General features: G+C 46.7%; 7 non-coding genes and 2 pseudogenes across 7 annotated transcripts; 3 read left to right on the forward strand and 6 right to left on the reverse strand.

Annotated features, from left to right (window-relative positions):
- Nucleotides 1-309: 309 nt before the first annotated feature.
- On the forward strand, nt 310-428 carry LOC138035772 (5S ribosomal RNA). Its single transcript, XR_011129751.1, has one exon. It is a non-coding gene; the product is annotated as a 5S ribosomal RNA (ribosomal RNA).
- A 1,047-nt stretch (nt 429-1,475) lies between these two features.
- On the reverse strand, nt 1,476-1,639 carry LOC138035804 (U1 spliceosomal RNA). Its single transcript, XR_011129781.1, has one exon. It is a non-coding gene; the product is annotated as a U1 spliceosomal RNA (small nuclear RNA).
- Nucleotides 1,640-1,823: 184 nt separating this feature from the next.
- LOC138035719 (U2 spliceosomal RNA) lies at nt 1,824-2,014 on the reverse strand. Its single transcript, XR_011129714.1, has one exon. It is a non-coding gene; the product is annotated as a U2 spliceosomal RNA (small nuclear RNA).
- Nucleotides 2,015-2,316: 302 nt separating this feature from the next.
- On the forward strand, nt 2,317-2,435 carry LOC138035783 (5S ribosomal RNA). Its single transcript, XR_011129762.1, has one exon. It is a non-coding gene; the product is annotated as a 5S ribosomal RNA (ribosomal RNA).
- Nucleotides 2,436-3,475: 1,040 nt separating this feature from the next.
- Nucleotides 3,476-3,639, reverse strand: LOC138035716 (U1 spliceosomal RNA). The gene has a single exon (XR_011129711.1). It is a non-coding gene; the product is annotated as a U1 spliceosomal RNA (small nuclear RNA).
- Nucleotides 3,640-10,069: 6,430 nt separating this feature from the next.
- LOC138035747 (U2 spliceosomal RNA) lies at nt 10,070-10,251 on the reverse strand (annotated as a pseudogene).
- Nucleotides 10,252-15,831: 5,580 nt separating this feature from the next.
- LOC138035795 (5S ribosomal RNA) lies at nt 15,832-15,950 on the forward strand. The gene has a single exon (XR_011129773.1). It is a non-coding gene; the product is annotated as a 5S ribosomal RNA (ribosomal RNA).
- A 1,039-nt stretch (nt 15,951-16,989) lies between these two features.
- Nucleotides 16,990-17,153, reverse strand: LOC138035704 (U1 spliceosomal RNA). The gene has a single exon (XR_011129700.1). It is a non-coding gene; the product is annotated as a U1 spliceosomal RNA (small nuclear RNA).
- A 1,636-nt stretch (nt 17,154-18,789) lies between these two features.
- On the reverse strand, nt 18,790-18,971 carry LOC138035749 (U2 spliceosomal RNA; annotated as a pseudogene).
- Nucleotides 18,972-22,723: the final 3,752 nt, after the last annotated feature.

Below are 22,723 nucleotides of genomic sequence, written 5' to 3' on the forward strand. Positions count from 1 at the left end.
GAAGCGATGCCATAACATGCTGGCAGCAGACGGAGTGCTGCTAGTCTCCTGGTCGCGAGATATGGTGGTCTGATTGTAATCCGTCCCAAGTAGGGAATCTACAAAGCCAACCTGAAAACGAGGCCGGCGCACACAACGATTGTCTACTTGTACAGTGGATGGATGGACGGACGGACGGCAGGCAGCCACAGCCACCAGGACTGCATGGCATTTGCGTTGACGGCAAGAGGACAAATCCACATGGTGTTTCCTCCGACCTCTTTTTCACTTTCCCCTTATAAAAGAGTAAATTTTCACGGCAAATTACTTGTCTACGACCATACCACAGGGAAAACACCGGTTCTCGTCCGATCACCGAAGTTAAGCCCTGTCGGGCGGGGTTAGTACTTGGATGGGAGACCGCCTGGGAATACCCCGTGTTGTAGGCTTCCCTTTTTCGTTCTATCCACTTCATCATCTCAAAGAATCTCAGTTCCCCCCACCGAAGAAAGTTCCAAAACAGCTTTTTTTAAAACACAACATGTCAAGCAAATGTCAAAAATGAGAAATGCAACGAAAACAAAATAGTTCACACGGGAAAGGCGAACTTATATTCCCGAGGGAGCGCGTGCGCGCGAGATCTTATCAAACCAACGTTTATGACATCAAAGCTATCTTTTTGTCTGAGCAAAGAACAGGACACGGCAAGTGTGAAATTGACGCACTGTTATGCATTGGATGAAAAGACAAACTAGTTAGTGGGGAACATGTGCATACAACGACGGCTAGAAAATTATAAAATTGATCTAGCGAAAACGTGACTTGGTGGAGTTGACATTTTCACTGTTCTCTGCTCAACACGAACAGTATTCAGGCCCCATTTGTTCAAAGGGTGAACAACATTATTCAGAAAATAAGTCACTATCCTTCCTGAGTATAATACATTTACTTTCGCGATAACAATTCAATTAATTCATAACACAGAGAAACGACAACGTGCGTGTTGGCCACAGAAATGTAACGCCAACTGCCCTGGCCACTTCTCATGTTACTCAATGCACGCCGGATCGCCAGAAGGCAACATAGTACAAGGGAGGCATAAGAAATCGATCACGCTTACAGATAGGCGATCGAACATTGCAAACATACATCTACTTACGTTTTGCAAACGATGCAAGAGGATAAGTGCTCCATCTGCCCTCCGGTACTTTCTTGTTTCACTCGTCGATCGATCTATCCTCGATGATTTCTCTGCAGCAACGAAGAATGCAAGAAATGAAGTGAGGTTCCGCTCCGCACTGCATCCACCAAATAACTCAAACATTCAACGACATTTCAATTCACGGCAAACTCACCTTGTCCTTGGTTACTCCGTTCCGTTCAGTCCCGTCCCGTCAGTAAACGACAGGACAGGGCATCTTTCCATGCTTGCCTGACTGACTGAAATCACACCAACAAACCATCGCATTAGTGCCATTCCTTTCCCGAGGTGGGTGCGGGGACTAGCGCGAACGCAGGTCCCCACTACCAGAAATTATACGCTCGAGTTACCCACATTTGGGGTAATCGCAAGGGTCAACCCAATCGAAGTGCAATGAAAGAGCCTCACCTTGAGAGGACTGCCTCCCTGATCACAGTGCCTCCCGCGTCAGGTAAGTATGAACTTTTTCAGCCTTCCCATGGACCGCAAAACGCAACTGCTCTGCACATAGCTTGTGGTGGCTTCTTGTCGTCCCAGAACCGGTAAGGCAGGCCGGTGACTCCCTCCTTCCTAGGGAAGAGAAGAGAAGGTGGAAGCTGGTCAGTCAGTTGTTTTACTTTCAATTGTTTATTTCTTCCCCGGAGGGAAGTGGGCCACACTCGGAGGTAGTGCTATACCGAGGCAACCCGTGGCCGGGACGAGGCAAGCCTCTTTTCCACGGCCCAGTTCCAAAAATCAGTTTAATATATGAGCTGCTCGATGAGCAGCTATCAGATATTAAGCTGATAAGAACAGATACTACACTTGATCTTAGCCAAAAGGCCGAGAAGCCGATGCCATAACATGCTCGCAGCAGACGGAGTGCTGCTAGTCTCCTGGTCGCGAGATATGGTGGTCTGATTGTAATCCGTCCCAAGTAGGGAATCTACAAAGCCAACCTGAAAACGAGGCCGGCGCACACAACGATTGTCTACTTGTACAGTGGATGGACGGACGGACGGACGGCAGGCAGCCACAGCCACCAGGACTGCATGGCATTTGCGTTGACGGCAAGAGGACAAATCCACATGGTGTTTCCTCCGACCTCTTTTTCACTTTCCCCTTATAAAAGAGTAAATTTTCACGGCAAATTACTTGTCTACGACCATACCACAGGGAAAACACCGGTTCTCGTCCGATCACCGAAGTTAAGCCCTGTCGGGCGGGGTTAGTACTTGGATGGGAGACCGCCTGGGAATACCCCGTGTTGTAGGCTTCCCTTTTTCGTTCTATCCAGTTCATCATCTCAAAGAATCTCAGTTCCCCCACCAAAGAAAGTTCCAATACAGCTTTTTTTAAAACACAACATGTCAAGCAAATGTCAAAAATGAGAAATGCAACAAAAACAAAATAGTTCACACGGGAAAGGCGAACTTATATTCCCGAGGGAGCGCGTGCGCGCGAGATCTTATCAAACAAGGTTTATGACATCAAAGCTATCTTTTTGTCTGAGCAAAGAACAGGACACGGCAAGTGTGAAATTGACGCACTGTTATGCATTGGATGAAAAGACAAACTAGTTAGTGGGGAACATGTGCATACAACGACGGCTAGAAAATTATAAAATTGATCTAGCGAAAACGTGACTTGGTGGAGTTGACATTTTCACTGTTCTCTGCTCAACACGGACAGTATTCACGCCCCATTTGTTCAAAGGGTGAACAACATTATTCAGAAAATAAGTCACTATCCTTCCTGAGTATAATACATTTACTTTCGCGATAACAATTCAATTAATTCATAACACAGAGAAACGACAACGTGCGTGTTGGCCACAGAAATGTAACGCCAACTGCCCTGGCCACTTCTCATGTTACTCAATGCACGCCGGATCGCCAGAAGGCAACATAGTACAAGGGAGGCATAAGAAATCTATCACGCTTACAGATAGGCGATCGAACATTGCAAACATACATCTACTTACGTTTTGCAAACGATGCAAGAGGATAAGTGCTCCATCTGCCCTTCGGTACTTTCTTGTTTCACTCGTCGATCGATCTATCCTCGATGATTTCTCTGCAGCAACGAAGAATGCAAGAAATGAAGTGAGGTTCCGCTCCGCACTGCACCCACCAAATAACTCAAACATTCAACGACATTTCAATTCACGGCAAACTCACCTTGTCCTTGGTTACTCCGTTCCGTTCAGTCCCGTCCCGTCAGTAAACGACAGGGCATCTTTCCATGCTTGCCTGACTGACTGAAATCACACCAACAAACCATCGCATTAGTGCCATTCCTTTCCCGAGGTGGGTGCGGGGACTAGCGCGAACGCAGGTCCCCACTACCAGAAATTATACGCTCGAGTTACCCACATTTGGGGTAATCGCAAGGGTCAACCCAATCGAAGTGCAATGAAAGAGCCTCACCTTGAGAGGACTGCCTCCCTGACAACAGTGCCTCCCGCGTCAGGTAAGTTTTTTTATGTTTAAGGCGAATGGCTGGCCCCCCGGTAGGGTGAGTGCAATGGCCGCCAGACATAACGACGAATCCGTCAAACACAACGGTTCACCTCAAACGGGGGTGCACCAACACGCCAACTTCGCCGGGGAATCGAACCCCGCCCCTACCAACAAGTAACAAAAGACAAACACACAAACGAGGAATTGCACCTAGGAGATGCCTCGCCTGACTTACACTCCTAAATGACAATTCGACAAAACGACAAAAAAGACTCAAAAACAACTGGACAAACCAAAACAAACACAACCCAGCACAAGGGTGAAAAGCGACCCACAAAAGGCCACCCGTCAACCGACTTACCCAGCGCCAAGGCGTTGGTTCACCCCCGAAAAAAAGGCCAGGACATGCACACGCAACACAAAACCAGCACCTAAATGTGAACAACCAGAGTATCATTACGCAACGACGCCACCACACCACGACCACCCCACTGACGGACAAAATAATGACGACGGCGGTCAGACCGGAAACGACGGAAAAACAACGGAAGATTAAACCGAACCCGAGACTTCACACGCTCCATAACATCCACAGCCGAGGGACGAACACCCCTAAAACGAAAATCATTCCGAGCCCCCCAAATACAAAACTTGCAGACATTCAACATATAAACAAAAACCCGCGGAACCACAGACAACTCATCAGCCGAGAAACCAAAAAGTGTATGACGAACCAAGATAGAAGGACAAAGAGGAGAAGCCAAGAACATAAGAGACTGAAGCCATGACAAAACACTGACCGCCAGAGGACAGTGAAAAAACAGATGCTCAAGAGACTCGACAGGAGCAGAACAAAAACAAGCAGTGGAAAGAGCATAACCAAAACCAGCGATCCTTTCGGCCGTGTAAAGGACCCCATGAGAAATTTTCCAAGACAAATCAATAACTGGACGATCCAAATCAAAAAAGAAAAGCTGACGCCAAGTAGAAGACCAATAAAGAGAACCAAACAAAGGAAAGAACTTCTCCTCACAATGAGGAGAGACAGCATTCTCGGACAAAAGAAACAAATAAGCAGATTTCGTGGTCATAGTAGAAACAGGACAAAAATCAATACCCGAACCAATACCCAAAGAAGACGCTGTAAGGGATCCTTTACACGCCCGCCAAGCAGTCAACAGAGAACGATAAAACGGAGGCAGAGAATCCGGCGAAAAACAAAGCGGAGCAGAAAAAACGAGATGCGGAGGAGCGGCAAGCCGAGAAGAAAACCAAAAAACCATGAAAGTGACCCAAGAAGACGGAGAAGAAACAAAACGACGAACCCACTGAACATGAAGAGCCATAACCTTACACTGAAAATCCACAACAGAGAAACCACCCAAACAAGAAGGCTGAACCACAACACGACGAGCGACCAAGTCCCGCTTACCGCTCCAAAAAAATTAAAAATTAACGTATTCAACTCGACACTGACCCACCGGGGAACATGGATTAAAGAGGCCACGTACCACACACGGGAAAGGGCCAAGGCATTGATAACAAGTGCCTTGCCCTTATAGGATAACGAACGCTGACGCCAAGAGTTCAAAGCATTTTCAACCGCGGTGATACGCGGCCTCCAATTGTCCTCCTCCAAATTACCCGGACCCAGAAAAACCCCCAACACCTTCACCTTCACCGATGACCAAGTAATGTTCACCGGTGAGTCAGTGCGCCCATTCCAACCACCCAACCACAAACCTTCGCATTTTCCAAAATTTAATTTAGCCCCAGACCCCCTCTCATACAAAGAATAGACATCAAAAACAGCCAAAATACCAGGAACAGAAGAAACAACCAACGTAGTGTCATCAGCGTACGCAGAAATAACAGGCAGAGAAGACGAAGAACCAGGAAGAGACAAACCAGAAATTAAACCACTAGAACGAATATTACATGCAAGTACCTCGGCAACCAAAACGTAAAGGAGGGGAGACAGGGGACACCCCTGCCTCACCCCACGAGATAAACTAAAAGAATTAGAAATATAACCATTAACATTTACACAACTACTCACATTATTGTAAAATAAATTAACCCACCCAACAAAAGACTGCCCAAAACCCATGGCATATAGAGTAGAACGAAGGAACGTCCAATCAACCCTGTCGAATGCCTTTTCTTGGTCAAGAGAAAGAAGAGCAGCAGGAACACCAGAAGAAGAGCAAAAATCAACAACATCACGAAGAAAAGCAACATTTTCACCAATAAAACGGCCAGGAACACCACAAGACTGATCTTTATCAACAACCAAATGAATAACTTTAAGAAGACGAGCAGCAATAGAACGAGAAGCAATTTTATAATCGACATTCAACAGGGAGATTGGACGCCAGTTTTTAGGGTCAAGACGATCCCCTTTCTTAAACGATAAAGTAATGATACCTCGGCGCTGAGAGTGAGACAAACAGCCCAAACCAAAAGCAGAATTCAAAACACAAACCAAATCCAAACCCAAAACATGCCAAAATTTTAAATAGAATTCCATGGGAAGGCCATCACAACCAGGAGCTTTACCACGGGCCATGCCCTGAAGAGCTGCAAAACACTCCTCCTGGCTGAGAAGACCTTCGCACACCTCACTATCATTATACGGAAGAACTGAAGAAATGTTAGAAAGAAGCTCAGCACGAGCATTGGAGTCACAAGGAGCAGCAGAGAAAAGATCCGAATAGAAAGAACGAAAAACATCACACAACCCATCCTTGTCCGTAACCAAAGTACCATCACTAGCTCTCAGCGCCGAGATATTACGGTCAGTGCCGTTTTTCTTTTCGAGCCGGAAGAAGTAAGCAGAGGAGGACTCACCCTCCTCCACCCACCTCGACCGGGCACGAACTTGAGCACCACGAGCAACTTCAACATCCAAAGCACGGAGACGAGACAGAGTAGAAAGATACGCAGGAAGAAAAGAAAGACGACCAGAATCAATATGAACTTTTAAATGGGCAGCAAGACTAGACAAAATATTACGTTCCACTACTTTACTTTTACCACGACCTTTACAATAATTAATACTAATACGTTTAATATGGGATTTGCCACTGTCCCACCACCTAGTGAGGGAAGAAAAAGAAGACTGACGAGACTGCCAATAAGACCAGAAAGTTGAGATGAGGTCGATATACTCGGCCTCATCCAGAACAGAAAGATTGAGCTTCCACAACCCCGAACCCGGAGGAACGGAGCTGGGGAGAGCCCATGAGAAAGAAATAGCGCAATGATCAGAAAAGGGACACGGCAGAATGTCTACAGAAGACACATAAGGCACCCAAGCATACGGGCAACCGATGAGGTCAATGCGCGAGGCAAGGGCCCCATCGGGCCGGAACCAGGTGAAAGCAGAATCATTTGGGTGCCTTTCACGCCAAATATCCACCACACAACAATCCAAAAACATAGCCGACAACAGAGCAGAACTTTCACGAGAGACATCAAAAGGACAAGACCCACGGCGATCCCGAACACGATCCAGGACCGTGTTGAAATCGCCGCACAAAAGAGTGGGAACAGCAGGATCAATAGAGTCAACACAACGAACCAAAAAAGCATCACGGTCAGGATTACGATTGGGAGCATAAATAGAAGCAACCCGAAAAACAGAACCACGAAGAGAAAACTCAACCAAAACAAAACGACCATCAAACTCACAAACCACAGACTTACACTCCAAAACCGAACGATACAAAACAACCACACCACGAGAATGATTGGTACCAAAAGAACCAGCACACAAGTAACCAAACCGAGAAAACCAAGAAAGAAGATCATCATTAGAGACGGCGTGGGTCTCCTGTAGACAAACTACCGAAGGAGAGAGATGGGACAACCACTGGAGAAACCCAAGACGCTTGTCACCATCTCTCAACCCATTAACGTTAACAGAAATAACAGTAAGAGCCATAATAAAGTAATAAAGTAGTGACAAACCCATGGCAAAAAACAAAAAGGTGGCGAGACAATGGCAAATTAACGGCGCCTAGCAGGGCTAGGCGAAGAAGGACGACGACGAGACCTATGAGGATCCGGGCTAAGAGGACTAGGAGGGGTCCTCTCGTCACCGGAACGAGACCGGGAACGAGAGGACGGACGGAGGGCCATCCCCGAGCCAGAACTACGAGAACTGACCCGAGGAGGAAGAGGAACAACAAAAGCCGAAGCAACGAGATCGTCCTTTGATGATGGGAGAGATGCCTTCAGTTTTTGCACCATAGATGCAGTCTCTTCCCTTGATACAAGAGGGGGATTCAACCCCCCCAAACCACCGCGCCCAACTTTGACCGGTATTTTCGACCGCAAAGGTCCAGAATCCACAACCGAGGCCAGAGCATCATCCCCCGAATCAACCCCAACCTCAGGCACACCCGATGACAGTAACACAGACCCCGAAAGGGGAGAAAAGGTAGGGGAGGACTCCTGCCCCTCCTCCTGAGACTCCCCGGCCTGACCGGTGGAAGCCCCCAAAACACTACCGCTGGGAGAGGGATCCAGAACCCTCTCCTCAGCCCCCCCCGACCCACTGTCCGGCAACGGCTGGCTCACCAATTCATTGAGCTCATTGTCACGTTCATCTACACACATAGACTGCGGACCCACAGCAGAGCCAGAGCACTGCGACGAGGACGCAGAGCCCACCCCCCCAGAAACAACCTCCACCCCCGAGGCCGGAGCCACCAGGGAGGAAGGAACAGACGCAACATCATTATCATTATCATTTTCATTATTAACAACATCATTATCATTGCCATCAACATTATCGCCATCTTCACTGTCCATGTCCGTCTCCGGTCTACCCGGCACGTACCACACAGGCTTCGGACAGTTTCGAACAAAATGCCCGGCCTCATGGCATCTACGGCACTTTCCCTTAAAGGGCAATCAGCAGCCTTATGGTTGTTGTTGCAAATGTCGCAAACAAGGGGCTGCCCCTTGTACCACACACGACAGTTGATCCCGTCAATCTTGATGTTACGTGGGATCTCGTGCTTGCGCACCATGCGCACCAAACGCGTTCCCGTAAAGACACCAGGGACATTCGCCCACTGCTGGTGCTTGACCTCCTTGACATCGTCGAAAAATTTTAGGGCCTCCCTAACCTTATCATTATTTCCCTCAAAAGGGAACAAGTATACCATGACCATTGAGACGGGGGCAGAAGAAATAACCGCACAACTGACATCTCCAAAAACTATGGACCCGGCCTCCTCATAGGTCTTCTTACGGGCAGGGTCAATAAAGGAAATACGAATGATCCCCCCTGGACAGACCTGGATAGAATCAACCAGATCAGCCAGGGAGTCCGCGATGATGCCGGCAACCCCGGCATGGGAAGTCCCAGCGGGGAAGCCGGACTTTATGATTAGAGTGCGCGTATTGCGCGGAATCATTATGACAAAATAATTTAAAATCCAATTACTAGTACAGTGAAATAAGAGTAAACCTTAAGCAGCTGCTAAAGGACTAATAATAATAAAGATGTTTAACCTTATGTATCACACTAAATATCAAAAGTATCCCACTCCAAATTTTAATAATGCAGATAAACTAATATGGATAGCAAATTCACAACTAATATATATGTACAGTCACTTGCAGAAGTAACTATTTATGTATAAGTTCCAATTAATTAATTATTTCCCACACAATCCACAAAATATAACCTCACTAGAAAGTAAGGTATAATATGCAACAAAAATCCAATTACACAATAAGCAAATAACAACCGAAAATATTATAGCAATTAAATATCACTCAGAACACCCTTAATAAGTAGAAAACAAACAAAAAACCTCAAGAAATTTTCTTAAGGAGCCACACAGAAACCAAAGAACACACCAAAAAAGTAGAAAACCACACGAAAAACCAAAAAGGACACTTCAGTGACGGACTAAATGAAGTGCCAAAAAAAAAACGAGGGCTCAAAGAGCCCTGGAAGCGAGAAAAATGAAAAACAAAAAGACTCGGCTTACCCCGGGTTACCGCAGAACGCGGAGCATTAGTTCCCGGGAGGGTCACCGAAAAAATAAAGGAAAACCAAAGAGACAAAGAAAAAACTACAACAAAAACCTTACCACACTCCAAAATATGAATAAAGAAACCACACTCCAAAAATGAAAAATTATGTCCAGGCCACACTCCAAAAATTGAGGTCTCCCAGCAAGAAAAAGAGCTCACTCTGCAGGGTTTGACTTTTTACGGCCAAACCCGCGTTCAGGTAAGTATGAACTTTTTCAGCCTTCCCATGGACTGCAAAACGCAACTGCTCTGCACATAGCTTGTGGTGGCTTCTTGTCGTCCCAGAACCGGTAAGGCAGGCCGGTGACTCCCTCCTTCCTAGGGAAGAGAAGAGAAGGTGGAAGCTGGTCAGTCAGTTGTTTTACTTTCAATTGTTTATTTCTTCCCCGGAGGGAAGTGGGCCACACTCGGAGGTAGTGCTATACCGAGGCAACCCGTGGCCGGGACGAGGCAAGCCTCTTTTCCACGGCCCAGTTCCAAAAATCAGTTTAATATATGAGCTGCTCGATGAGCAGCGTATCAGATATTAAGCTGATAAGAACAGATTTTTTTTTTCTTTTGATAAAAGTTTATTTACAAGGGCCAAAGGGCCCAGGTAAAAAGATCAAATCCCCCAAACATCAGTGATGGACCTAAGAGGAACGAAAAAAATTACGGTGATGGACCTAGGAGGAACCCAAAAATGTTACAGTAATATAAAAGAAAGAAAGTTCATATTGAGCAAAACTCAAAGTCCAAGGCTAACTAACTAACTGACCTAACTAACCTGTTCTACCAAAAAACGCAAAGTCCAAAGTCCAAAGTTCATTAAGGCAAGAGCCATACTAAATACTAGCTACGGAAACGATAAAAACTAAAGATGAAAAGTAATTTTATTGTCCTGAGAGATAGAACAAACAACACTTGAAAAAGACCAAAATGATTTCACCCTATCCAAAGATTCACCCTGTACGCGTGATCTAACATCCTTAACAACGTTGTTGATAATTGAACGGAAGCTTAGGGTTCTATTACGAAAAGTCGCAAGATTGCGCGCATGCCAAACGGAAAAAAGGACGGTCGCAGCTAAATAATAAAAAACTGAAGGGCCAGGAGAAGACGAACAGACAGAAAAAGGAAACAAGACAGATGACAAAGACAAAACAAAAGGAAAACCGAGAAGACGAGAAAATGAAGCTGTAAAATAGTTCCAAACCCGCACAGTCCTACGACAATCAATAAAACAATGTTTAGCAGTTTCAGGTCGCGAGCAAACAGCGCAAAGGTCCGCGTCGATATAACCCCAGGCCCTGAGATTATATCGAACGCGGACCGCATCATGTAGAAGAAGCCAGATCAAATCAGATTTCCTATTCTCAATAAACTTCAAACGGGACTTTCACCACACCGAGGCCCACCGATTAATGGGGCGGCCGACAACGGCGCCCCAGTAGCCAGCACACCTCGGTGCAGAATCGGGAAAAGCATAGAGCAGAGAGTAAATGTTTTTAGAGGACAAATCATCAGGCAGGGCACCATTTCGATCGAACAAAGATTGAAAAACAGACAGACAGAGACGATAGAAAAAGGAGGGCTCGGGAGAAACAGGAACAGAATTCGAAGAAAAGGAGAAACGAGGATCAAGCTTGGCGAGGCTGCGTCCAAGAAAATAGCGGGCCAAAAAGTGCCATTTTTCAGAGCCGAAGCTATCACGTAGAGAAGAAAAACAAGAAAGGCGCAAGCTCACACATTTTGTACGGAAGTCGACAACGTTGAGGCCCCCCATCTTTAATGGGGCACAACAACGCTGCCGGCTTACATTCTCCATCCTCCCCTTCCATATAAAAAGCCAAATCAAGCGGTGAAAACGATCACAAACCCATCGGGGGGGATGGAGAATCTTAGCAACATGCCAAAAACGGCTAGCACCAAGGACATTGACAATCATGGCGCGACCGATAAATGAAAGCTCTCTTTGTTTCCACAGGTTCAAGACAGTCTCAAGTTTATCGAGTTTGGATTTCCAATTATCAGATTCCACCGAAAGCAAACCGTTAGCAAAATAGACACCCAAGATCTTCATCTTGGGGACCCACTTCAAACCAAAGGGGGAACCCCCCTGTGACCGCCAACGGCCAAGCCACATGGCCTCAGTTTTGGAGGTATTAAGTTTAGCGCCAGAACCTGATTCAAATCTACGAACAACTTCCAACAGTCGACAAAGAGAGCTTTCAGTCTTTAAAAATATTGTAGCGTCGTCGGCATATTGCGAAATTTTAAATTGAAGTCCGGAAGCGCCCGGAAGCCGGAAACCGATAATCTGTTCGCACCGCCTAATTTGGGTTGAGAGGACTTCAGATACGAGTACATAAAGGAGAGGAGACAGGGGACAACCCTGCCTCACTCCCCTTTCCAGAAACACCGGGGTCGAAAGATTACCGTTGACAATTATGCGAGAAAAAACATTGTTGTAGAAAAGACTGACCCATTTACAGAAAGAAGGACCAAAACCAAATTTTAGAAGAGTACACATAAGGAAAGAATGATCAACGCGGTCAAAAGCCTTCTCCTGGTCAAGAGTCACTAGAATTCCAGACTCATTAGTTTTGTCAATCATATCCAGGGTGTCTCGGATAAGTTGTAAATTGGAAAAAATCGATCTTCCGACAACACCGCACGTCTGATCCCGATGAACGATGGATTCCATCACGGGTTTCAGACGCTCGGTGATGGCCTTAGAAGCAATTTTATAATCTGTATTGAGCAGCGAAATAGGACGCCAATTCTTAGCTAAGCGTTTGTCGTCTCTCTTAAAAACCAGGCGCAAGAGACCGCCACGTTGACTATCAGTGAGAGAACCCCGGCGATAGCATTCATTTAAAACAACAGTGAGAACATCGCCGAGGTCCTCCCAAAAAGCGATGAAGAACTCAGTGGGAAGGCCGTCTGATCCAGGCGACCTCCCAGTCTGAAGACTATTAAGGGCCGAGAAAAGTTCCTCACTAGAAAACTCGCCTTCACAACTATCACATTCGGAAGCGGTTAAGGAAAACTCTAGATCATCAATTAAACTGGCCTGGACTCCCAGGTCGAGAGCATCCTTAGCAAAAAGGTTCTTATAAAAATCAACTAGGATCAATTCAATGTCAGCGGCAGCTGTCTTCTCCAAACCATTAGCATCGAGAAGGCAATCGAAGGAATTTTTCTCGGCTCTTTTCTTCTCAAGACGGAAAAAATAACGTGTTGGCCTCTCTCCCTCCTCCACCCACTTGGCGCGTGATCGGACTTTGGCGCCCTCCATTTCACACGAAATGAGGGAATAGAGAGCGCTCTCAAAATCGCGAATCCTAATTGAAGCCGAGTTATCACCGAAAGCCAGATCAGATTTAGCACGGATCAAACACTTAGTTAATCGATTACGTTCACGGTTTACGCGGGCGCGCTTACGAGAACTAAAGGTAATGCAGAAATTACGGATATTCAATTTCAAATCGTCCCACCACGCGCCAAGGGAAGTAAAATTAGCACGACGCTGTTTCTGAGCATTAATTAGAGTAGACATTTCAAACTTAAAGTCATCATCAGAAAGCAAACTGGAGTTAAACTTCCAAACACCGTTTCGGGGACACGCAAAGCCATCCAAAGTCAAATTCAGGGAAACGAAATCATGATCTGAAAAAGCACACGGCAAAGTACAGCAGTTCTGAGCGAATGAAAGGAGAGCGCGGGAAATGAGAAAACGGTCTATACGCGAAGCCTGAGTATAACTGGCATTGGCCCAGGTGAAAGAAACTCCACGAGGGTTTTGCCTACGCCAAACATCAACAAGAGAACAATCAGTGGCAAAGGACTGAAGCATAGTCTTATCCGGGAGAGATAGGTTAGAAGACGATAAACGGTCAAGCGCGCTATCAATGCAGTTAAAATCGCCGGCGACAATACGAATAGGGGAGAGGAAAAAGGTATGCAAATTTTGAAAAAAAGCTTTCCGATCCGAAACGGTGTTTGGAGCATACACATTAACAATATTGATTTGATGGGAGCCCGTTAGTATCAATGCGCTGATGACGCGGCCGTCAGAATCAAAAGTAAAACGAGTGACAGAACCTTGAAAGGAGGGGGAGACAAGCAGGCCAACACCGGCCGACCTGGCGCCCCCAAACGACCAATAGCACTTTCCAGCCCAATTTCGTGAGAATTCATTTGCCTGCTCCAGACGACACACATGTGTCTCCTGGAGCAGGATCAGATCAAAAGACAACAATGAGATTTCACGAATAAAGAGATCACGTTTTGCGGGAGTGCCGAGTCCGCGCGCGTTAAGTGTCAGTAATTTGAGCATTGATACTAACGACGCCTGCCTACTGTCTGCCATTTACCCCGTTCGTCATCACTAAGCGACAGCCGGTCCTCACGCCCAGGGGTCTTGGAGCGCTCGCGATCACCCCCGCAGGAGCGGTCCCGCTCACGCCGCCGCTCCCGGGGCTGGACCTGGGCAGAAACACCCGAGGCACAGCCGCCAGGAGAGCAACGCTCACGGGCGCCCCCACAGGAATCACGCTCACACTCCCGAACCCCCGAACGATCATGGGACCGGGTACCTTCATCCAAATGATCTCCATCCTTCTCAGCCTTCTCATCTTCCTTATCTTCATCCATCTCATCCTCTTCACTGTCCTCATCCTCGTTCTCCTCGACCTCCTCCTTGTTCTTCTCAATCTCCTTCTTCCGATTTTCATCACTCTTCTTTACATCCACGGGCACAGGGGCATCAGCAGGCGGTGGGCGGGACACAACTTTGGCAACATCGGCGTAAGTAGACGGACGAGAATTACTACGAACAGACGAAATATTACCACCAAACACAACAAAAGGACAATCCCGAAAACGATGATCAGACTTTAAACACACGCTACACATAACAGGGGACGGACACGAAGCAGCACGATGACCAGGCAGCTCACAATTAAGGCAACGAAAAGAATCACACTTGCCAGCAAGGTGATCATGGGATCCACAGCGACGGCACGTTTTGGGTTGACCCGGGTACCAGACCCGGATAAATTCGCCCGCAATGTGAACACACGATGGAATGTCCTTGTTGAGACGCATTTTTGCCGTGCGGATTCCATTGAAAACATTATCTGATACTCGATCACGACGGAAAGAAAAAACCTTCCCATAAGTTGACAAGCGGCCGATCAGCACAGTGTCTGGCATTTCAAAGGGAGCTTCATAAATTTTAACCAGTCTCACACGATTTTCACAGTCCCCAAGGAGAACCTGACATCCACAAATGATGATTTCATCTTTGCCTAACGCGATATTCTTTGCGCGATGATCATTAAAAGTGATAATCCAAGTTCGATTAGACCGACGGAACTGGATAGACGAGATGAAGTCAATGTCGATTCCAGACGCGTCAAATCCTTCGAGAATCTCCTGGCTGGTGGAAACTGCCTCGCAGGAAAAGTATACTGACAAATCCTTGTTGAGGCGCATGGTATTCCCGATGTTAGACCACCGCTCAGCAGGAACCGGATCGAATTGCGCACCAGAACTCATCAGGTCGGCCAGCACATGTGGTAGCGGTATATCAAGACTCTTTGAAAACAACTCAGGTGATACGGCAGCAGGATCGTCAGGAATGGAGTCAGCCCAAGTGGGAGAGGCCACATTAACAGGAGTCTCTGGAACTACAGAAATAACAGAAATCAAATCATCATTTAACAACTCAGTGTCACCACTCATATTACTTAAACGGTCGCTCATCTTCTTCTTCTTCTCCGTCCCACAAGTAGGGGAGATGAAGATACAGCTTCTGATAAAATGGCGCAATTAGCACTTGTCTTAGCCAAAAGGCCGAGAAGCGATGCCATAACATGCTCGCAGCAGACGGAGTGCTGCTAGTCTCCTGGTCGCGAGATATGGTGGTCTGATTGTAATCCGTCCCAAGTAGGGAATCTACAAAGCCAACCTGAAAACGAGGCCGGCGCACACAACGATTGTCTACTTGTACAGTGGATGGACGGACGGACGGACGGCAGGCAGCCACAGCCACCAGGACTGCATGGCATTTGCGTTGACGGCAAGAGGACAAATCCACATGGTGTTTCCTCCGACCTCTTTTTCACTTTCCCTTATAAAAGAGTAAATTTTCACGGCAAATTACTTGTCTACGACCATACCACAGGGAAAACACCGGTTCTCGTCCGATCACCGAAGTTAAGCCCTGTCGGGCGGGGTTAGTACTTGGATGGGAGACCGCCTGGGAATACCCCGTGTTGTAGGCTTCCCTTTTTCGTTCTATCCAGTTCATCATCTCAAAGAATCTCAGTTCCCCCACCAAAGAAAGTTCCAATACAGCTTTTTTAAAACACAACATGTCAAGCAAATGTCAAAAATGAGAAATGCAACAAAAACAAAATAGTTCACACGGGAAAGGCGAACTTATATTCCCGAGGGAGCGCGTGCGCGCGAGATCTTATCAAACAAGGTTTATGACATCAAAGCTATCTTTTTGTCTGAGCAAAGAACAGGACACGGCAAGTGTGAAATTGACGCACTGTTATGCATTGGATGAAAAGACAAACTAGTTAGTGGGGAACATGTGCATACAACGACGGCTAGAAAATTATAAAATTGATCTAGCGAAAACGTGACTTGGTGGAGTTGACATTTTCACTGTTCTCTGCTCAACACGGACAGTATTCATGCCCCATTTGTTCAAAGGGTGAACAACATTATTCAGAAAATAAGTCACTATCCTTCCTGAGTATAATACATTTACTTTCGCGATAACAATTCAATTAATTCATAACACAGAGAAACGACAACGTGCGTGTTGGCCACAGAAATGTAACGCCAACTGCCCTGGCCACTTCTCATGTTACTCAATGCACGCCGGATCGCCAGAAGGCAACATAGTACAAGGGAGGCATAAGAAATCTATCACGCTTACAGATAGGCGATCGAACATTGCAAACATACATCTACTTACGTTTTGCAAACGATGCAAGAGGATAAGTGCTCCATCTGCCCTTCGGTACTTTCTTGTTTCACTCGTCGATCGATCTATCCTCGATGATTTCTCTGCAGCAACGAAGAATGCAAGAAATGAAGTGAGGTTCCGCTCCGCACTGCACCCACCAAATAACTCAAACATTCAACGACATTTCAATTCACGGCAAACTCACCTTGTCCTTGGTTACTCCGTTCCGTTCAGTCCCGTCCCGTCAGTAAACGACAGGGCATCTTTCCATGCTTGCCTGACTGACTGAAATCACACCAACAAACCATCGCATTAGTGCCATTCCTTTCCCGAGGTGGGTGCGGGGACTAGCGCGAACGCAGGTCCCCACTACCAGAAATTATACGCTCGAGTTACCCACATTTGGGGTAATCGCAAGGGTCAACCCAATCGAAGTGCAATGAAAGAGCCTCACCTTGAGAGGACTGCCTCCCTGATCACAGTGCCTCCCGCGTCAGGTAAGTTTTTTGTTTTTTGGCGGTAGCATGGGCGAGAGTGCAATGCCCATGCGCCATAAAAGACAGCCACGGACAAAGTGAAATGTCCGTGCCACCAAAACGGGGGAGCACCAGCTCGCCAAACTCGCTGGGGAATCGAACCCCACCCCTCTTAAAAATTCTTAACAGACATACACAGGAACACGAGACAGACTAACGAAAAATACCGGCAACGACATGATCAACTTCATCACTGGACACAGACAACTTGTGAGACTTGGCTAGACTTTTGACGAGTTTAAGGACAGTAGACTGATCAGATCCTGGTTTCATTCTTGACAAGGTGAGACGGGTTAACCTTTTAACATCGGACAGGGTCGAAAGTAGAGACGATACTGAATGGGCTGGAGACTCAGGAACTTCATCAGGAACTGGCGGGACGGACATGACGATCTCTCCTTCTTCGACATCAGCAGACACTTCAACATTGGTAGACACTGACGAGACAGACGAGACAGGGCTGCTAACAGAAAAAGACGAAATGGTTGCAGAGGAATCAGACGAGACGGATGGCACAAGGACAGGGAACGAAACAGGAGAACTGGCAGGAACACTGACAGGAACACTGACGGGAGCAGGAGACGAGACTGGGGCACTGACTGAGACGGTGGAAACAGGAACAAATTCAATTTGAGTGACCGGCGGAGCAGGAACAGTAGGGACAGGAACGGACGAAGGAACTGGAAGACTGGGACGAGGCGGGCCCCAGGCCTGCTTACAATCCCGGGCCCTGTGACCTGGCTGTTTACAGCGCAGGCACCGACCCGAAAAAGGGCAGGCCCGAGGCAGATGACCACCTTCATGACAAATAGGACAGACAACAGGTTGACCTGCATACCACACACGAACGGGAAAATCAGAAACACTCAGCGTAGACGGGATGGACTGGACAGACTCCTTGAAAGACATAAGAACAAGACGAGTACCATTTGCCACGGACGGGAAATCACGAAAGTAACACGGACGAATAGAGTGGACAACGCCAAAGGACTGGAACACATCTTGTACATTGACATCAGGGACTTCGAAAGGTAAGTCACGCACATAAACAGAACGGATGACAGCGTCGGGAACAGTAACAGGAACGGATACACCGCCGAGCAGAAACGAGGACTCCCGAAGGAGCTCGTTCCTGTATTCGGCACACTTGAGCGTAACACGCACACGGCCACTCCTCAGAAACTGAACGGCTGACACTTTATCTGACTGGAGGGCTTGCAACAACTGTGGGAGCATCTGGGTGGAACTGGTGATACGGTACACATTTGGCGGGAAGTGGAACACCACACTCATCGGCAACTCCATACCACTGACAGGAACGGCAGGAACAGCTGGAACGACTGCCAAGCCCAAAAAGAGCTTTTAAACGGCAGAGACACTTACCGACGTTAACAACTCAATGAAAAGCGTCAGGTAAGTATGAACTTTTTCAGCCTTCCCATGGACCGCAAAACGCAACTGCTCTGCACATAGCTTGTGGTGGCTTCTTGTCGTCCCAGAACCGGTAAGGCAGGCCGGTGACTCCCTCCTTCCTAGGGAAGAGAAGAGAAGGTGGAAGCTGGTCAGTCAGTTGTTTTACTTTCAATTGTTTATTTCTTCCCCGGAGGGAAGTGGGCCACACTCGGAGGTAGTGCTATACCGAGGCAACCCGTGGCCGGGACGAGGCAAGCCTCTTTTCCACGGCCCAGTTCCAAAAATCAGTTTAATATATGAGCTGCTCGATGAGCAGCGTATCAGATATTAAGCTGATAAGAACAGATTTTTTTTTTCTTTTGATAAAAGTTTATTTACAAGGGCCCAAGGGCCCAGGTAAAAAGATCAAATCCCCCAAACATCAGTGATGGACCTAAGAGGAACGAAAAAAATTACGGTGATGGACCTAGGAGGAACCCAAAAATGTTACAGTAATATAAAAGAAAGAAAGTTCATATTGAGCAAAACTCAAAGTCCAAGGCTAACTAACTAACTGACCTAACTAACCTGTTCTACCAAAAAACGCAAAGTCCAAAGTCCAAAGTTCATTAAGGCAAGAGCCATACTAAATACTAGCTACGGAAACGATAAAAACTAAAGATGAAAAGTAATTTTATTGTCCTGAGAGATAGAACAAACAACACTTGAAAAAGACCAAAATGATTTCACCCTATCCAAAGATTCACCCTGTACGCGTGATCTAACATCCTTAACAACGTTGTTGATAATTGAACGGAAGCCTAGGGTTCTATTACGAAAAGTCGCAAGATTGCGCGCATGCCAAACGGAAAAAAGGACGGTCGCAGCTAAATAATAAAAAACTGAAGGGCCAGGAGAAGACGAACAGACAGAAAAAGGAAACAAGACAGATGACAAAGACAAAACAAAAGGAAAACCGAGAAGACGAGAAAATGAAGCTGTAAAATAGTTCCAAACCCGCACAGTCCTACGACAATCAATAAAACAATGTTTAGCAGTTTCAGGTCGCGAGCAAACAGCGCAAAGGTCCGCGTCGATATAACCCCAGGCCCTGAGATTATATCGAACGCGGACCGCATCATGTAGAAGAAGCCAGATCAAATCAGATTTCCTATTCTCAATAAACTTCAAACGGGACTTTCACCACACCGAGGCCCACCGATTAATGGGGCGGCCGACAACGGCGCCCCAGTAGCCAGCACACCTCGGTGCAGAATCGGGAAAAGCATAGAGCAGAGAGTAAATGTTTTTAGAGGACAAATCATCAGGCAGGGCACCATTTCGATCGAACAAAGATTGAAAAACAGACAGACAGAGACGATAGAAAAAGGAGGGCTCGGGAGAAACAGGAACAGAATTCGAAGAAAAGGAGAAACGAGGATCAAGCTTGGCGAGGCTGCGTCCAAGAAAATAGCGGGCCAAAAAGTGCCATTTTTCAGAGCCGAAGCTATCACGTAGAGAAGAAAAACAAGAAAGGCGCAAGCTCACACATTTTGTACGGAAGTCGACAACGTTGAGGCCCCCCATCTTTAATGGGGCACAACAACGCTGCCGGCTTACATTCTCCATCCTCCCCTTCCATATAAAAAGCCAAATCAAGCGGTGAAAACGATCACAAACCCATCGGGGGGATGGAGAATCTTAGCAACATGCCAGAAACGGCTAGCACCAAGGACATTGACAATCATGGCGCGACCGATAAATGAAAGCTCTCTTTGTTTCCACAGGTTCAAGACAGTCTCAAGTTTATCGAGTTTGGATTTCCAATTATCAGATTCCACCGAAAGCAAACCGTTAGCAAAATAGACACCCAAGATCTTCATCTTGGGGACCCACTTCAAACCAAAGGGGGAACCCCCCTGTGACCGCCAACGGCCAAGCCACATGGCCTCAGTTTTGGAGGTATTAAGTTTAGCGCCAGAACCTGATTCAAATCTACGAACAACTTCCAACAGTCGACAAAGAGAGCTTTCAGTCTTTAAAAATATTGTAGCGTCGTCGGCATATTGCGAAATTTTAAATTGAAGTCCGGAAGCGCCCGGAAGCCGGAAACCGATAATCTGTTCGCACCGCCTAATTTGGGTTGAGAGGACTTCAGATACGAGTACATAAAGGAGAGGAGACAGGGGACAACCCTGCCTCACTCCCCTTTCCAGAAACACCGGGGTCGAAAGATTACCGTTGACAATTATGCGAGAAAAAACATTGTTGTAGAAAAGACTGACCCATTTACAGAAAGAAGGACCAAAACCAAATTTTAGAAGAGTACACATAAGGAAAGAATGATCAACGCGGTCAAAAGCCTTCTCCTGGTCAAGAGTCACTAGAATTCCAGACTCATTAGTTTTGTCAATCATATCCAGGGTGTCTCGGATAAGTTGTAAATTGGAAAAAATCGATCTTCCGACAACACCGCACGTCTGATCCCGATGAACGATGGATTCCATCACGGGTTTCAGACGCTCGGTGATGGCCTTAGAAGCAATTTTATAATCTGTATTGAGCAGCGAAATAGGACGCCAATTCTTAGCTAAGCGTTTGTCGTCTCTCTTAAAAACCAGGCGCAAGAGACCGCCACGTTGACTATCAGTGAGAGAACCCCGGCGATAGCATTCATTTAAAACAACAGTGAGAACATCGCCGAGGTCCTCCCAAAAAGCGATGAAGAACTCAGTGGGAAGGCCGTCTGATCCAGGCGACCTCCCAGTCTGAAGACTATTAAGGGCCGAGAAAAGTTCCTCACTAGAAAACTCGCCTTCACAACTATCACATTCGGAAGCGGTTAAGGAAAACTCTAGATCATCAATTAAACTGGCCTGGACTCCCAGGTCGAGAGCATCCTTAGCAAAAAGGTTCTTATAAAAATCAACTAGGATCAATTCAATGTCAGCGGCAGCTGTCTTCTCCAAACCATTAGCATCGAGAAGGCAATCGAAGGAATTTTTCTCGGCTCTTTTCTTCTCAAGACGGAAAAAATAACGTGTTGGCCTCTCTCCCTCCTCCACCCACTTGGCGCGTGATCGGACTTTGGCGCCCTCCATTTCACACGAAATGAGGGAATAGAGAGCGCTCTCAAAATCGCGAATCCTAATTGAAGCCGAGTTATCACCGAAAGCCAGATCAGATTTAGCACGGATCAAACACTTAGTTAATCGATTACGTTCACGGTTTACGCGGGCGCGCTTACGAGAACTAAAGGTAATGCAGAAATTACGGATATTCAATTTCAAATCGTCCCACCACGCGCCAAGGGAAGTAAAATTAGCACGACGCTGTTTCTGAGCATTAATTAGAGTAGACATTTCAAACTTAAAGTCATCATCAGAAAGCAAACTGGAGTTAAACTTCCAAACACCGTTTCGGGGACACGCAAAGCCATCCAAAGTCAAATTCAGGGAAACGAAATCATGATCTGAAAAAGCACACGGCAAAGTACAGCAGTTCTGAGCGAATGAAAGGAGAGCGCGGGAAATGAGAAAACGGTCTATACGCGAAGCCTGAGTATAACTGGCATTGGCCCAGGTGAAAGAAACTCCACGAGGGTTTTGCCTACGCCAAACATCAACAAGAGAACAATCAGTGGCAAAGGACTGAAGCATAGTCTTATCCGGGAGAGATAGGTTAGAAGACGATAAACGGTCAAGCGCGCTATCAATGCAGTTAAAATCGCCGGCGACAATACGAATAGGGGAGAGGAAAAAGGTATGCAAATTTTGAAAAAAAGCTTTCCGATCCGAAACGGTGTTTGGAGCATACACATTAACAATATTGATTTGATGGGAGCCCGTTAGTATCAATGCGCTGATGACGCGGCCGTCAGAATCAAAAGTAAAACGAGTGACAGAACCTTGAAAGGAGGGGGAGACAAGCAGGCCAACACCGGCCGACCTGGCGCCCCCAAACGACCAATAGCACTTTCCAGCCCAATTTCGTGAGAATTCATTTGCCTGCTCCAGACGACACACATGTGTCTCCTGGAGCAGGATCAGATCAAAAGACAACAATGAGATTTCACGAATAAAGAGATCACGTTTTGCGGGAGTGCCGAGTCCGCGCGCGTTAAGTGTCAGTAATTTGAGCATTGATA

This window comes from Montipora capricornis, unplaced genomic scaffold (assembly GCF_036669925.1).
Source record: "Montipora capricornis isolate CH-2021 unplaced genomic scaffold, ASM3666992v2 scaffold_431, whole genome shotgun sequence".
Taxonomy (NCBI): domain Eukaryota; kingdom Metazoa; phylum Cnidaria; class Anthozoa; order Scleractinia; family Acroporidae; genus Montipora; species Montipora capricornis.